At 29.6% G+C, this 17,809-nt stretch overlaps 1 protein-coding gene across 4 annotated transcripts in view; it reads right to left on the bottom strand.

The window, feature by feature from the left end:
* The window catches only part of LOC129978170 (RNA-binding protein, mRNA-processing factor 2a-like), a 340,412-nt gene that overhangs the window by 226,142 nt on the left and 96,461 nt on the right, over positions 1-17,809 (bottom strand). The gene's annotated exons all lie outside the window — the stretch shown is intronic.

The raw sequence follows: 17,809 nt of genomic DNA, 5'->3' as shown, positions 1-17,809 counted from the left end.
ATCTCAACTTTATTTTGAAATGGGTATCTTATCCTCTATAAACCGTCCTCCCGCTGGTGTGGTGTGGAGAGGGGGGGGGGTGCCAGCTCAGATGTCGTCCTCGTCATTTCACCATGGTTCAAAATTATGAGGTCCGTCCCAAAATAGCTCTAGTTTTGCTTTAAAACAGGACGATAATATAACTGAGCTAAACTATCCTCTATAAGTGGTAACGAGTAAAAGAAAAAAATACCAAGAAAAAAAGGCTCATTTGTTTATTTCTTTGAAAGAATCAGATAATGGCAGTGGCATAGTGACCGAATTCAAGTTTCCCTTAGAAAGATAGATGTATGTGTTTCATCAAAATGTATATATGTTATATATTAAATTTAAATGATGTATAAAACATTATCAATGTCCTTTGATGGAATTAAGTATAAAAATTGTTAGCTTCTTATCGTGGTTTAAGAATGTAATATTAACTGATTTATTTAGTAATTTCAAAACAAGCCGCTAATCCAACTAACTGAAAGCAATAACATAAAAAAAAGAATTCTGTAATTCTAAAAATTATATTCACTTAATATTGTTGAAGAGCATGAAATTAAATAATTAGATAAAAGCAACAAATTATTTTCGTTAGTAATCGCATTGTTTATGGACAAAATAAAATTTTAAGAATTTTGTATTTGTATTTACAGAACCTAAGGGCTAAGTAAGATAAATGAAAAGTTTTAGTCTTAATTCTTTTAAGAAGTCTAAGAAAATATAGCCATTGTAGATTACCAGCAATATATAGTGTTGTAGAAAATGACTTGATATAGCTGATAAATTAATCATACCATTATTACTCGATCAGAGAGTTATTTTGTCATCAGTTATGTAACAGTACGACAATTCTGTTAAAGCCTATTTATGTTTGATTATTTTTGCGCGATATTCTGCTTCAGAATCTTAACATGATATTTAAAATGTAATGATATTATTGAGTCGCATTTAAGAGTAAAATAAAAATAAAGAAAGCATTTTTGGAATATTTTATGCTTTTGTAGTTCAGATAACTATATATTTGTATAAAAGAAACTATCGAAGAAGTAATAAAGAGATGAGTAGTAAAGTAATAAAGAGAGCGAAAGAAAACGCGACATTTTTTTTCATGCAACATAAATATGGAAAGTCTTCCAAAAACTCTTCCGTAAGAGCAAGCTTACTAAGTTGTAGCTGTTCTTTAAGCAGTCAAAACTCCTAGAGCACAACAATAGTTGAGTTAATAATTTGAGCACATTAAATATGTTTAGAACTTTTAATCTTGATGATTTACGGAAGATTTTCTGTGCCGTATCAAATTAGGTGCAAATTTCGTCAAACTGTAACGGTTAAAAATTGTTTTTAACGGTTATAGCTGCAAAATATGATGTTAAGCAGGAAAATTTCTTTCTTGGCATGTTAATTATATTTGCGGTCGTGGCACAAATATAATATATATATATATATATATATATATATAGATAGATAGATAGATAGATAGATAGATAGATAATGATCCCTCTTAATAATTATTATCACGTAAACAAATTAAAAAAGCAACTAGCAAATTTGTCAGAGTCACAAGAAACTGCTTTTCCTGCCGATATTAAAGAGAAACGAAAAGCCAGCCAAGTCCGCCAAATTTGTTCATCCATCAAGCGAGAACACTCTTCTCTGACCTAATCTTTGAAAAGTGCTATTACTAAAAAAGTGTGATTCGAGATAAATGGATTTTTTCGCGCCCTCACCCGATCTGTATTTGAAACCTTACCGAGATTTGGTGCGGGTTTCGAGATGAAATGATTTATTGTTCTTTGCCGAAGCACTCGCTTAGAACCGCTGGAAACGATACTTGTCCTAACACTGGGGAAAAGTTGCTGGCAATAATTCCTTTTCTGGCCTTCGTTGATATTTCACTGATTTATCATCGGATTCCGGAGTTAAGTGGGTCCCGCAATTTAACATGTTTCAACACTTTCAGACTTAGAAAAAGGGCACGCATTTGTCACATAAATTTTAAAAGGGACATTAAAAACAGACGCCAAAGCTCATTTATTTCATCAAAAAATACTGCGGATTTATTCAGTTATAAGCGGTATTGGATGATGTCAGTAGGATTGCACGCCATTTATATCTAAATTCAGAAAACAGCAAATCATCATAATGTTTTCATAAGAAAATGCAATCCAAAACAAAAATTGAGGAAGTTTAAAGTACCTATGTATGATTTTTTTTTGTACTTTAGTATTGAGAAACAAATGCGTTACGTTTGAAATTATTCAACAAATGAAGAAAAATATTATAATAAGGTTATATTTTCTTTCATCTTCATATTTTCTAAAGGTTTTGGATAAAACTAAATAATATTTACTATACAAGTCCTAAATCAAAATGAAATACTAAAAGTCAACATAAAAGTAAGGGTCATAATTTTATTATAATAATCTGTTATCATACTATATTTATTTCAAGAGTTAATAAATATAAAAGAGCAATTCTGAGAAAAAACAAACATCTTTTTTTTTCATTATATGAAAAAAAAATGACATTCTATGTCTTTTAATTAAATGTATTAACAATGTAAGAGAAATATTTGAAAAATACAATAATAAATGTCTGCTCATTTTCAATAAATAAGACATGACTTACTTTAGAAGCACAAATCACACAATTGGAAGATATTTTAAATACACACTCACCTGAAAGAAAAAATAATGCCATAATTAAAATTTTGATGATTAAAAGAAAATTCAATTATTAATAATGAAATACATAATAACCTCACTATAAATATCAGTCTTTAGTATTAAATTTGGTTTTTGAATGGATGGAGTAAATCAAATATTTAACCCTTTAAAGGGCCATTTTTTTCTGGTCATATTATGTCAAAATATTTTTAGGCTTGAAATTAGAATAAGAAAATGGATTCATTTAGCTTATTAGAAAAATTTGAATTTGATTAAATTATTAATTAACCAAATTAATTAATAAGTGACAAACCAAGACACATCATTTTGTGTGAGATAAAGAACTGAAGCATCTAAGTCTCTGTCTTTCTAAACAAATTTGTCAGAACTTATGCCAACCTACATCATTTCATACAAAGATTGATAAATTTGGTGGGAAGCATGCTTCTCACGGCCTTAGAAAGGGTTAAACAGCATCAATATTGATGAATATTTAACATATTATGAGAGCTACAAATTTAATTATGGCGACTTTTATTATTCACTGGAAAAATTCACCTTCATGAAAGACTAACTATAATCTTAAAAGGTTAATATCAGCAGCTTAAAAAGTATATACCATGCAATAATAAAAAAATGAAACAAAACTAATAACCCCGTATTTGGTCTAATTTTTAGTTTTATAATTTTATAACACAATGAAATTCCCGCAATATCGCACTAGATTTGGAAAAATTTTGAAAATAATTATGTCAAATCCATACCAATAATGTTTTGAAATAAGCCTTGTATGTAAACGCATGATCTATTTCAGTTTATAATTTCATACAGTGAAAGTAAATCTTGTGAATTATGTTTAAATGTAAACTATGCCATGAAAATTTTAAGAATCCTTTTCCTGATGGGTCGTCATTGCTTAGAATATTGAGTATCTGGATTTTGTTGTGATTCCTATTTTTCTTCCAATAATAAAGAAGGCATCATTTCTGAATTTCGTATCATACATCTCATTTATATTATTAACAGCTTTTTTAAAAACATGTATCAGTATTCAGTACAACTGCACTTAACGAGCCTCATCTCTTCCTGAATGTTATATGCAACGCGAAACAATTTTTTTCTATAGGAATCCATGCAAAATAGAACAAAGTATTCCATTAAAAAAAACCTGAAATGAATTTAATTATGTCATTTATTAATTATATTGCCTGCTACTTTTACTAGAGTGTTTTCTAAAACATCTACCTTTAGCTATGCTTTGGTAACGCGAAAACGAGACACTGCATTATTTTTCCTATTGTTGCGGGAATAGCTAATGCCTGATTAGAGTGAAGCTTCTCAATGTCCCATGAAGCAGTTTTCCATGCTTTCAGCATCTCAATTATTTCACTGGAAGATTATAGTTCTACGGAAGTGTTCGATCCGGTAGTTCTGGCTATTTTTTTCCGCCAGTTCATCCATGTCGCCTCTATTCCCCGATAGCCCCAAAATTTTGGCCACAGACACAGTCTCCTAGTTTAAGATTTCATGAGCACTTCCTCAATCACCTCCCCCCCCCCCCGAGTCGCGTTTGACAACGCTACTGGGGCCAAAGCTTCTCCCACACAGAAATAAGATTTCTCTACAAAAAACCGCTCAGCACAGAGTGATAGTCGAGATATTGGCGAATCCTCCTCATCACTCGTTCTTCGAAACATGGCTCTTTAAGTGAGTCATTTTTTAAAATTATTTTTTTAACATTTTGATGGTGTTGTTATGTGAGTCTCTAGTTAAGAAAGGTACTCGCTAAGTGCGGGCTGACAATACAGCTACATTGAATTAAGGAATCTAGGGACACCTTTTTCCGATGTACAAATGTTATGTTACTAACATGTTTAAAATTGAGGGACACATATGCACACAAAGTTAAACTCATTGCTTCCCATTGGAATCAGTATAAATACTTTAAAAAAAATTATGTATTATAAGAGGGTTTTTTTTAAAAGAAATTCCACAAATGCCCAAGGTACCAAAATTCTCATTGTACTTTGGGCCAGTAACTGGTTTACTTAGGGTCACTCTCTGAAAGTCAAGTTTTACTGAGTAAAGAATAGAAAACTAATATATATGTTTGAATTTCATAAAACAGAACAATATCAGGTAATACATTTATTTATTATATAATTATTTAAATTGCAATGTGAAAAATTATTAGTAAATTACGATTCATTTCTTAAGTTATTCAAAATTATAATTTGAGAAATTGAATTCAAATGTCAACTGCATACACCGTAGCTTTGAAACACCTACAGATTTTTTTGAGTAATTTGAACATAATTTTGTTATTCTGTGTTCCATAAACAGTATCTTTTTCATACAGAAAAGGGTTCAATATTTTTAAATATTTGACACTATATTTTTTTTTCTTTAGTATATGTCATTTCTGCTACATAAGAATGTTCAGTTTTTCTGTCATATAATCTTGTTAAACGAAACTCTTCTTTTTCAATAGTATCACTTATAAAAACAATTGTAGTACTTGCACCATCAGTGGAAGAAGAAACTGTCTGGTAATTCTTCGGATATCTCAATCTGAAGCAGAGATTTTGTCAGGAATTTTCTTATTCTTTTGACCCTTTTATTTACTTGTTTTACATAATTTTTTTTCTTTTCTGAATAAACTGTCAGGATTTTACATCTGCCTGTTTTCCGACCGCCTTGACAACGAGGAAACTCTTTTTTTTTTTTTGTAGTTATCCAACAAATACATCGCTTAAAAATGTATTATCCACACAGTATATTGGTTCCTCCATTATATACAATTATATCCCGTGTTTTCAAAATTAATTTCAGAATAAATCATTGCAATTTTATTCTGTTTACTTCAAATTGTCATGCTGCAGTTTAAACAATATTTCAAAACTGCTTCTTCGGCCACATTACAATATCTACTGTGAAATACTACAACAGCAAATTAAATACTTAATTCATTATTTTCAAAAATTAGAACACATTTTATTCCATTTGTTTGTAAAATATATTACACTTCTTACAATAATACACTATAGATAATAGACAATATTAAAAACTCCCTCATAATAATTTTTTAATATAAAAAAATATTGGCATTCAATTTTCTAGAATACGATTCCTCATAAAATGTTCTGAATAAATGAATATAGAACCCCCTCTTCCCGTTTAAAAATTAAATTTATTATTTGATAGAATTTTAAATTTCTTGAAAATTAGCAATATGCTTTTATTATTAAAATATTACGCTATTTGACACAATATAGAAAATATGGGTTTAGTTAAATAAAAAGTAATTTAGACTCTACATATAAAATGAGGAAACTTCTCAAATACTACGATTTTCCATAGAATTCATAAATCGGACTCTAATAGGATTCGCTACACTAAACGAAAATCCTTTGTATGCACAAAAGGGCGAATTTATAATTGATTTTAAATATCAGTTTCAATGAAATTCATTATTTTGATGACTTTCCTAATTTTCTAAGCAAATATTTAAGTAAAAATTATTCATATCAGCAAAGCTATAAATAATAAAACAGAACATTCGCAAACGAATTTTGCACAGCGGTAATCCAAAGAATACTGAAAAGGATGTTCTTCAAAATTTGCTCGCAAATTCTTCCAAGTATTTGGGGGAAAGTTCCGTAACAATCAAGTAAACAGTTTATATTTTATTAATTTGTCATCAGTGGCGGAAGATAAAAATCCTTTACTTACTATTTTATCTTTAGTATTGCTATTCCAATTGTACGAAAATATTATAATGTATTTTAAATAATTTCAGTTCTTTATCCACGTTGCTTTTCCAAATACTAAAAAACTGTTAATGGGTATTGGAAAAACATAATTTCATTTAGATTAATTTTTAAAAACTATAATACTTAAGAATGCTTAGTGCAATCAATATTCTCATTTTAATTTTTAAAAAATGACGGTAAAAGCGACAAGTAGATTGTGTACATTATAATATTCAATATAAAAATATTGTTTTTACATTATTTATTATAGATATTAAAAAACAACAATGAAAATGTTTTTATTCTAAGTAATACCGCGTTCACAGTAGGCTCATAATTACGAAGGTATTCATTTTATCTTCTTCATTGCACAAATTTCAAACCAACGAAATTACATCGTCAATATTATATATATATGTTTATTAGATAACTCTAACATCCTTCACTGAAAAGACTGATCCCTCCCATTCGGTTACGTATTCCCCATTCTGCTCTGAGGGATTTGCCTGCCACTTGAGAGAACACCAGACGGCCAAGTGTTTGCCAATGCAACAGGTGGTCCTAGAAGTTGTGCAGAGGAGAGCTTTTGTGCTCCCCCTCCCTCCCTTCCCTCGTTGCATCCGGAGTCCTACTTTTTCTGGCAGCTGTCGTCTGATCACGTATTGAAGGCAGAGCAGGAACAGGAAATGATTGGAGTTTTTAAGAGAGAAGAAGTATGGATTCGAGTTCCCATCCTTGTTTTGCCGCAGGCCCGCTTGCTAAAGTCTCCGTTCCGATTGATTTAAAAAATACACTTTTCGAGTGTAAGAAGAGAACATTCCAGAATGAATTTCCTGGAAGTATTCTGGATTTGGTTTTTGTTCTGCTTCCATTGTTTAGACCGCATTTATTGGAAAGATGTTGATACGTATTTACCCACCCATCTCCTGTCTGAGATACCCACTCTTTTCTTAGAGTCACAAATGAAATTTCAATTCAAGAACTGAGCGAATATTAAAAAGAAGGGAGGAAAAAACCTCAATTCGTAAAGAATTTCTTTTAGAATTCGGAGAAATATCTACTTGTGGAAAAAGAGGAAACCGATAAAATTAAATATGGTCTGTAAGAATGGAAAATTTAATCTGCCTTAAAATGGAAAATAAAATGTAAGTATTCATTTTGGCGACTAAGTGCAGAAAAAATAAGAGAAATAGAAACATGCCCGGCTATCAGGATAAAAAAAAATTTGAGTTTAATGCAAACAAGTACATATTCACAGACGAATGAAATGTCTTAAAAAGGAAATTCAAATAAGAAAATGATTTACTTTGAAATATAAATTCTTATATTGTTAAATATTTCAAGCATTTACTTTGCAGTAGATTAGCTTGTGAGTTATTCTTAAAGGATTGAAAGAATTTATGGATCTATGACGAATTTCGTGGAATTCCTCTAGAATTTTCATTATTTGGGCCGTAGATATTGGAAAAATATTGACACAACTTACATAAATGCTCATAATAGAATTTATACTCTATCCCCGTAAAAAATGAAATGATAAATTAAAATTTCAGAGAATATTTAACTTTAAAAAGAATCTTCTATTCGTTGACAGTTTTTCTTTATTTATGTGACAATGGGAATTGAAATTAAATCATACATGTAAGAATAGGAAAGATAATATACTTCAAAGTGAAAAATGAAACTAAGCAGTCGAAGCATTGAGTACAGGAAAATAAACAATTTATACAAACATGACTCAGATTCTTGATAGAAACAAAAACTCAAGTATTCTTGCAAACAAAATGATAAAACTTTTAAATAATATCCAAAAAAACTTTAAAACTTTTAAATAATAAACAAAATAAAAACTTTTAAATAGCATTCAAGAGCAAAAATTTGCCGATTTAAATTAAAATTTCTGGTACAATAATTTAAATCTAGTAAAATAATTAAAATTCGGCAAAATAATGCATTTTCTTACTAACGTTTCTTGTTTGGTATCTCCGTTTCTCATTTAGACGCAAATTTATTTGTTGTAAAAGGCATTTAAGAAAATTCTTCAGAAAGAATTTTCTTGGATCATTTTAAATCAATTAGTTTTCAATCTTTAGGGTTAAGTTAATGGTCAAATATTGATTCGATTGTATGCTGTCGGAGGCATTCATAATTTGAATTGCAAAGGCAATGACAAATCGTAAAAGAATACAAAATACAGAAGCTTTCAGATAAATATCTACAAACGATGCTTACTCAAAATATGCATATTAATATTAAATGTTAAACGTTTTTTCGGGGAGGGGGGAAGAAAGGGTCATTAGATTTGTCTTTCCGTGAAACGATAACTCAACAAGCTAGACAACTGAAAATTTTTGGGTGGTTTTTGCACCAAATGATAAATTTCAGTAACATGTTAAGCGTAATGAGCTCGCATCCGTGTGCACGAACTGAGTCACAAAAGCAAAACACATGTTGGCTGAAATTCGAAGAATTTTATTACCAGAAGTGCAAATGTCTTTTGGACTGAGTCCAGTAAAGCATAGACCTTCTGTCTGTTTGACTGTTCGAGGGAATATGGAAGTAAAAATGAAACAATCGGGAGAAAAGAAAGATATATAACAAGATATGGGTATGGTTTAATATTATAACAAGAAGTGGGCGATTGGCTTGAAGAATTTGAAGCCAATCGCCCAAAGGGAAGACACCTCTTCTCGACTCTACGCCTACGTGCAGAGTTGTGTAATAGGAGATTATTCCAGTTGAATTTAAGTGTGTTTGTTTAGAATTTTTATTACATTCAGAAAAGTACTTTTTTTCAAAAGGAAAAAATGAATAAATTCAAATTATATTTTTAATAAGATATAAAATAAAGTTTCTTTGAGAGTCCGCGTTATATTAAAATAATACTATTTGGTTAAAAAGAGAGAATAGTGGTAAGAATATTAGGGCAGTACAAACCAAACAAGCCCATTAGTATAGAAATTTTTTCATAGAAATAAAAAATTGAAAGAAATTATAAATTTTGGAAACTTGCGAATCTGTTTAGATAATAATTGGTTGCATAGGATTCAAAGATTTCGAATATTAATATTAATAAACCTGGGATAACTTTTTCACCAGCACGATTTTATATTTATACATAATTAAAATTTATTATGAACTGTTTTCGCTTTTGATCTAGTATAATCATTAAAAATTAAGATGAGAAAAAGCAATGGAATTATATTCAGCATGACACATGCCATTATCGAACAAATACACCTGAGAACTCATTACGGTTTTAAAAATAGCGAACCCTCTAAAAATTCCATTTTTCTTCGAAGAATGTTCCTTTAATTTTTGGAAGTCATTACGATATCTCATTTTTGATGATAGAGGGAGTTTGTTCTGGATAATCGCTGAAAAAAACTCTATTTGAAATTTATCTTCAGAGCATGTCACTTTTTTTAATATATAAGAGCGATTCAGGCGCATCCTTTTCTTTTAGAAAAGGAATTTCAATCTTTTAGAAAGAGGATGGGGATAGATTTTGTCGGTTTTGCAAATATAGCATTGTGAGTTTTTTTTAAATAAACAAAGATTCGAACATACTTTTAAATAAATTATCTCAGGTAATGATATTTAACTTTAAATTACACATCTAAACTCCATAATGCAGAACAGGGGGCTTTAATGCAAGGAAGAGTGAGTGTGGCGGATAATCTTAACGATTTGTTGCAAAACAGGAAGATGTTTATTTAAAAATGTAAAATGCACAAAAGGCCAAAATGGTAGAGACCTTTTGAAAAAAAGGCATTTTTGAGATTTGATAGCTGTTAAAAACATTTTTATTCCCTGAAATCCCATAAAATTATATATTATATTCAAAATAATTTTGTAAGAATTTAATAAAATGATTTTTATAATGGAATTTGTATTAGGACAGCAGTAATAAAGAAACATTGAGACAGCGATATATACAAAAATTATGAATTAGGTAATTGATACCTATATGGATAATTTTTAGCATCCATTTGGTTTCCCTGGCGACCACGAAGATCATTAATAGTTTTAGTTTCTCAGTTTTTATAATGTGATATCATAATTAATTTATTGCTTCATTTAATTGAATTCTATTGCTGAGGCACTTCTTCGTAATAAGTTTCTTATTCTGCTCATAGATTTTTAATTACTTTAAGATTTGAACTATTCCCAGGTCATTTCAGTTGTGAAACGCGATTGCCATGATGGAAGTTTTTACATACAGTGGTAACATGAAATAAATTTGAATCCTGATGAATTATAAATTCTTCACTATTTAAGAAAAGAACACATATACAAAGCATCAACTTAGGAATAAGTATTTCATTTATGTATTTTTGGGGCATTTATATTCCCATTCATTACACTAATTCTGCTTATGAGTTTTCTATCATGCCATTGTTACTAAATAGTGAAATCTCATGTCAATCCCATTGTTCTACTTTCCAGTTAAGGAAAATTTTGATTAGTTTAATCTTTTCAAACTTTTTTCGGATTTGAAAAATGGTTTTTTTTTTTCGTGGAATTCTTGCATTTAGAGTAAGTTTCTACAATCTCACTCTACATCACATCGCATTTTGCCATTTCACTGTATATTCTCTCAAATAATTTTCCTCTACCATGTAAATGCAATCTTTTAATTAATCTATCGTCACTTGGTGTTAAGCACCCTTTTATTCCTTTTACCAGTTTGGTTTTTCTAGTAACTGAGTTTACTTATACTCCTTCAAAAATGTAGAAGTGCCGCCTTTAGTTAGATTTCCACCAATTTATTTTTGGCTAATTTCATAATAACAAACACTGTTTATGCAATAGTAATTTTATAAGTGTTGTTTAGGTGGAGGGGGGGAGGGGTGATTAGTCAACTCTTTTCCCAATTATTTTTATTTTTTACGTTTTAATACATGAAATAGAAGAATACAAAATACAGTGATCAGTTTGAGAGCATGGAAAGACTATCTCTTCTTAGCCGCAAAACATAGTACCAATTGTTGAATTCTATTTATAACAAGTTAACGGCTTCTTATAAATAGAAACCTACCCAATGACTACTTTCAAATGAAGAAATATTGTGTCTTATCAACTTAAGCAAGGTGTGTTTCTTTACCGTGATTATTGAGCTCTAATTTAAAAAAAGAGAATAATTGAAAACAGTTCAATGCGTTACACTCTTTGGCAAATAATCTTTAAAATAATATATAACAGTAAGGTATTACTGAAAATGCTACTACTTTTATTAGCAATCAAATCTCCAAAAAGTCATTTTTTCTAAAAGCTTTCCACAATTTTGGCCATTACTGTTAATAAGAACCGTCATCTTACCTCCATAAAGTAAATTCGAAACAAAAGGAAGAAGCATTTTATTTACATTTGTAATGCTGAATTTTCAGTTTCGCATTCTACTTATACTATCTTTGTTTTATTATTAGGATTGTTCATGCTTACAGGAATTCCTCAATTCCTAATTTTAAAAAGAAGTTTCTTTTCCTACTGACATACTGATCACTCCTATGCAAAAATATTTCCTTCATTCACATTGTTTTGAAAGTTTCATCTATATGTTTAAAATTTTGTTTCATTTGAATTATCTCCACTAAAATATTATGTTCTAAAGCCGAAATAGATTAAAGCATTGTTCCGAAAGAATCTCGTGATAATACATTCTGAAATAAAATAAAGAACAGTTTTATTTCGATTTCTATTAAAAGATGTAGCATTGTCTCCTTTTCCATTATTTTAATAAGTTGTTATTTAAAATGAAAGCTATACTGTTTAGACAAATCCCTGAACTCATTCCATTATGTAAAATTTCTAAATTTAGGCATTGATTGCTGATATGAAAAATGTACCTGAGCAATTGTTTAGTTTAATTTAGTTATATTAACACCCCGTTTTCATGCAGCTCGTGAAGTATCGTATTTAGTAATCAAAAGATATTTTAAAGCAAATTATCATTCCTATATTTTATTACATTTTTTTATTTTACAGCAGTAACATTTTGTTACTGCTGTAGAATTTAACATTTATTTTCTTACATATACAGTTTCCTTAAAGTGGGCATATCTCACATTTAAAATTTAAGATTGATTAATTGTCAAAAAATATATATATTCATGTTTTATTTTATCGTTTTTCCTTTTGACAAGTACTGACTTATTAAAAGTTATGACAAAGCCATTTTGGTGCTGAATTTATAAAAATCAGAACAGTCATCAAAGCTGTAAGATTTTTTTTCTTTTTTTGTCTCGAACATCAGATGAAAAGCAAGGTTTTTCAAAAAACTATGGCATCAGAATGAGGGAGACAATATTATAAGTTCTGTGATTGGCCCAAATACCGACTCAAGCAAACGAAGAAGAGCTTTTAACAAACGGAAATTCCATCCAGTCCAGACAAAAAAACAAGAATCACACTAGGGGAAAAAAGCGCTGCCTTGTCATTCAGAGAAATGTTTTATTGAACTGTTTTTGCTTACTTTATTTTATAAGCCGTTCGAATTCATTTGTATATTTTTTACTCCAACTCCAGTTATTGTTGCTCTTTTTTTAAAAAAGCATTCAGTTGAAACCGAATTGAGAAACAGCACGGTTAGGGTCGAGCAAATGTCAAAAGAAAACTATTTGCGCTAATTTGGGATGAAGAACTAGAAACATTTTATTTTAGTTTGAACTGTCACGTTCATTTCTTTGTTGATATCTTGATTCAGTATATAAAAAAAAGTGTATTGTTAGGTAATGTTTTTCTTTTTTTTTTTCCTCTCTGAATTGCGAAATGCTTTGCTGATTAATAAAAGGCAGATTCCATGTTTTATTTCACGGTTGAAGGTGACAAATTGCTTAATATTTTTACTCACGCTATGCCTTATTATACAGAGCATTCAGGGGAAATTAGGAGAAGAGCTAGATTACAGTTAGAGAATAAATTTAGTTAACATGGAAACCTTGAGCTTCTGTTTAGATTTTTTTTAAAAAATTCTAAGTTAAAAGAATAATTTTAATAAAAATTTAATGCCAATTATGGTGTAATTTTGCATATTACTTCTGTTCATTCTGTCAGATACTGATCCTTTATTTAAAGTAAATAAAATATTGAAATTTAAATTGGTTATCAGCTCAAAACACAGATGCTGTTTAACTTTTCTAAGTCATTTTATGTTTTTATTCGATCGTATAAATTTTTCCTTCCTTTGAAAACTATTCGTGGTTGAAAAAAGGTGGCTAAAATCATGGCTCAAATTCCCTTATTTATTTATTTTTCTCGAAGTACATTTAAATCACTATACTACAGACGAACATGAAAACATAATTTTGAAGAAGCTTACATTTTTTGCAGGTGAATTCAAAAAAAAAAAAAAAAAAGGAAAAACAATTGGATTAGTTTTCCTGAGCAACTGAAGTTGAATGATGATGATTTTGTTAGGCATTATTATTGGCGAGTATTTCAAAAGTGGCGCATTCATTATCGTTCTTCAGTTACTTCGTCGCATGCTTAATTTTCTATATTTAGTTCCATTTCTGAAATCTTATTAGGCTTATTAATGAAAAGTTACAATTTGTAAAGGATGAAAATGAGAAGTCAATGCTTTTTTGCCGTCTTGCATGAAAATTTGTTATTAAAATGAAACACATATACTCTGCTTTTTTATTAATGCAGCTTCAGTAATGATTATGAAATAATAATTTTATAAATTGAACGAGGAGTTTGCGAAAGAAAATTATGCTTCTAAAACAATATATTCACAATTAAATATAAGCTAATCATGAGTGTAAACGTTAAAATCGTTACTGCATCAATTATTGATAAAAAAAAATCATTGTTTTCAAATTTTAAATGCAATACAAATGTATTTAATTAAATCATTATAGTCTGAATTCATCTGAAGAGTGATGCAATGACGATAAAAAATGTAATCGTTATGTGTGGAGATCCTTCTGTTTAAATTGGCGAATCCTGATTTGTGAAAATAGTCTGGTGTTTTTCTGTATCATTTTGATTATAACAGCATTTAAAAATAATGAAGTGTATGATTAAGCTTTATAAAAGCTATTTAATTTTAAAAATCTTTCAAATTTCTTTAGTGATTTAAATTGAAAACCCTGGGAAAAATTGTTTAACAGAGATATACCTTTCGGCTGTGATTACACTGTCATACTTGGTTTGGTGCAAATAAAGCTAAAGACTTTTATCCAAAAAAAAGCTATCAAAAATGTATTCATCCTTCATTTAATATACTCCGTTGAAAGCCCCTATTTTAAATTTTATTTTAATTTAATATTCTTTTTTCATCTTTTTAGTAAATTGGCACTGACGTAATTCACTCCTATCACTAGGACTACGCCATGTTTATACACATATCCACACTACGGATTAAACGCCTAAGATCAGTAGTGTGACAACAAGTTTACGATGTGATTGCCAACACGCCAACCGTTCCCCTGTCGCCAATAAAAAATCGCCAATCTCCGTTACCCAAGTGGGGATCGAGGTAATGTCTTAGAATTAACGACAAAGGGTTCTCGTTAAACCTTAAAAAAATAAAGATTATTAGGCGCAATAAAAGCGGAGCGAGTGCGGGTGTAAAAAGTGGAATAACTCCCTGAAAGTACATGCGTAAAATGGAGCTGAAGCAGTTAATTTTTAGTGCACTTTTTCTCGTCTTCCATAAATAAACTAGAGTGCTTACAGGTCAAGAAAATGATACTGCAAAACTCATTAAAAGAAAATGATACAATTATAAATGATACGTCTTTTTGCCATGATTTTCAGCCATCTTCTTTTCCATAGAAACAGCCATGGAGAAGGAATGAACGAAAGTTTGGTTTAAATGAAAATGCCAAAGAAAAGTTCACTTTTTCAAAACCTACCTACTTTGGAATACTTGAAAATCTGCTTGTTGTCATATGAATAAAGAGCAATTGACTTTTTCAGGGATTAAAAATTACGAAATTAACAGCTATTTCAAATTGTGGTATTTCCTCTATTGCTCTTAATGGTATTGAGTGGAAAGGGGCGAATTGTTTTCTCATGAAATCTTTAAAAAATAATTCCGCTAACTCTCAAGAAACTCAAAATACATATTTTACAAATTAAAATTTATTTTGATATAATTTAGGCATGCACTTAATTGTTTATCTAGATTTTTAGAATACATGTTGTTTCTAAAGCAACTTTTCCTTTTAGACACGTGTGCAGATTTAATCACTGGTGATAATGAATGAAATCAAAATTCACAAGTCGATTGTGGAAGGCATTGGGAACAGCGCTAAAATATATCAAAAGTCGCCTATATACGCAGGGAAGATCACCACAATGAAAATCCTATATTTGGGCTAGAGTATCCTAATCAAAATTACTACAAGTTAATACCTGTAAGTTCCACACGGTTTATGATTTTTTTTATTACTTGGAATTAAATTAATTTTGAATAGTATATTTTCTTTCCATTTCTTGAAATTACTCATCCGTTTTTGCTTCTAAAATGTCACAATTTCTCCTGTTAGTAATTTTTGTGACTATTTTAATTTAGTGATTAGTGATTATTTTTTCGGAATTTATCTCCTCATATTTTCCACAGTCTACATATGAATTTTCATTTTTCTCGTTAATTAGTTTTTTTTTAATTTTTTATCACCAAACTAGGCAAATTATTTTATGTGTAAATCCCTGATCCTTTAAGTATAACAGGATGAAAATCCAAATTCATGACCAAGATAATATAAGTAGTGAAATCCTTATATATAGAAATTTTAAAAGTCTTAGAAAACAGCTTATACCATGTATCCTAACATAGTTATTATTCTTATTTTTTATTATTATTATTCGACAAATAGTCAGAAATGTAAAGACAATATTCAACAAAAATAATCTGAGAAAAAAATATTTCCCACTTTGAAATGAACTTGAACTTGAATTTGAATTATTTAAGAAAATTTCTAAACATGCTATTCATTGATAAAAGTTACTTCATGGCAAAAAATGTTAACATGTTAGAACTTTTAAGAGTTAGTTCATTTCGATTAATAATAAAAGCAAGCACCTTTATTACAAAAAAAAATCCTACATTTTTTTTCATAAAAACATTCTAGTAATTTTGTAAAATATTTTATTGCAGTAATAATAAATCAGAGATTATCTGGTAAATAAGAATTATATAATCAATTAACAGAATTTGAAATCAGTAGATTAAAAAAAATCAAAATCAATTTTGCCTTCGGATGATGCATACTCTAGATCAGATTTTTAAAAAAAATCTAAAAAGGATGCTGATTGTAAAAATACTATCTGCCAATTTCTTTTAAATGTTGCTTGATTTATTTAATATTCATCTGAAAGGCTGCTATTTTCATGCAAAACACTGAGATAGTAAGGATCATCACGAACAATATATTTTCTGCAGTTACATTCATACAAATTAATTCAGTGTTATATCAAAATGAAGGCTTTTATCATAGAAATTTAAAGTATTGTAAAATCCGTCACACATATACTCGTCAACAAGAACCTTCTTTTTTCTCTACGGAAAAATTTATCATTGAATAACACCTATTTTTTCTAATGAATTGACATGTTATTTGTTGAACTTCTTACTATTTTCCAGGGTCGTTTGTTATTCTGTCTCAAAATGCTCAAATCTTCAAACATTAAAGCAATGAATGAGATGAATAGATAAAAACAGCCCCATTCTATTATTTATTTTTTCCACCTTCTTCTTTGGAAAAGCATTCGTTGAATCCTAACCTCAAATTTTCAAAGTAAACAACTCAGAAGTGCGGACACTAATCAGATCAAAACACAAAACATTGTGAACATTTAAAGAGGAAATATTAAACTCCACACTCATTTCTTCAGTTTAATTCAAATAGGGTTCAATGCATTTCAAGTGGCACGCGCTCTTTTAATTTACATAGAGTAAGGATAGAATAAACAGAAGAAAAAAAGTTGAGATTTTTTTTTTAAAGAATGTATGCATATAAATACTCATTTCTCTCAACGCACGTATTTGTTAAATTTAACTACCATTCAAAATACCAGTATTTTCCCAGAAACTGAATTTCATATTTATGAAAAAAAATGAACGGGGAAAAAAAATTCCTCGGTTTCGAGTGATCCCTGTACTAACCTCCTCTTTTATTCATTCCCCTTCAATTGGATATCGCTCGTTCGGTTGCCTAGCAACGCAGGTCTATTGAAGTAGGTTGTTAGGATTTTCAACCCGTGCTTCAAAATCATGTTCGAGTACTTGTTCAATTAATCCAGGGAAGGGCCACTTAGAAAGACGTGGGGTCTTCCTCTGCGTCCGTATGCATCATTAAAACTTCGATTCCCTCTCCCAATTTAATAAGCTACGAATTCCAAATGCTAACT

This window comes from Argiope bruennichi, chromosome 1, assembly GCF_947563725.1.
Source record: "Argiope bruennichi chromosome 1, qqArgBrue1.1, whole genome shotgun sequence".
NCBI classification, from domain to species: domain Eukaryota; kingdom Metazoa; phylum Arthropoda; class Arachnida; order Araneae; family Araneidae; genus Argiope; species Argiope bruennichi.
The sequence above is the reverse complement of the archived record's forward strand: the minus strand, read 5'-3'. Positions and strand labels throughout refer to the sequence as shown.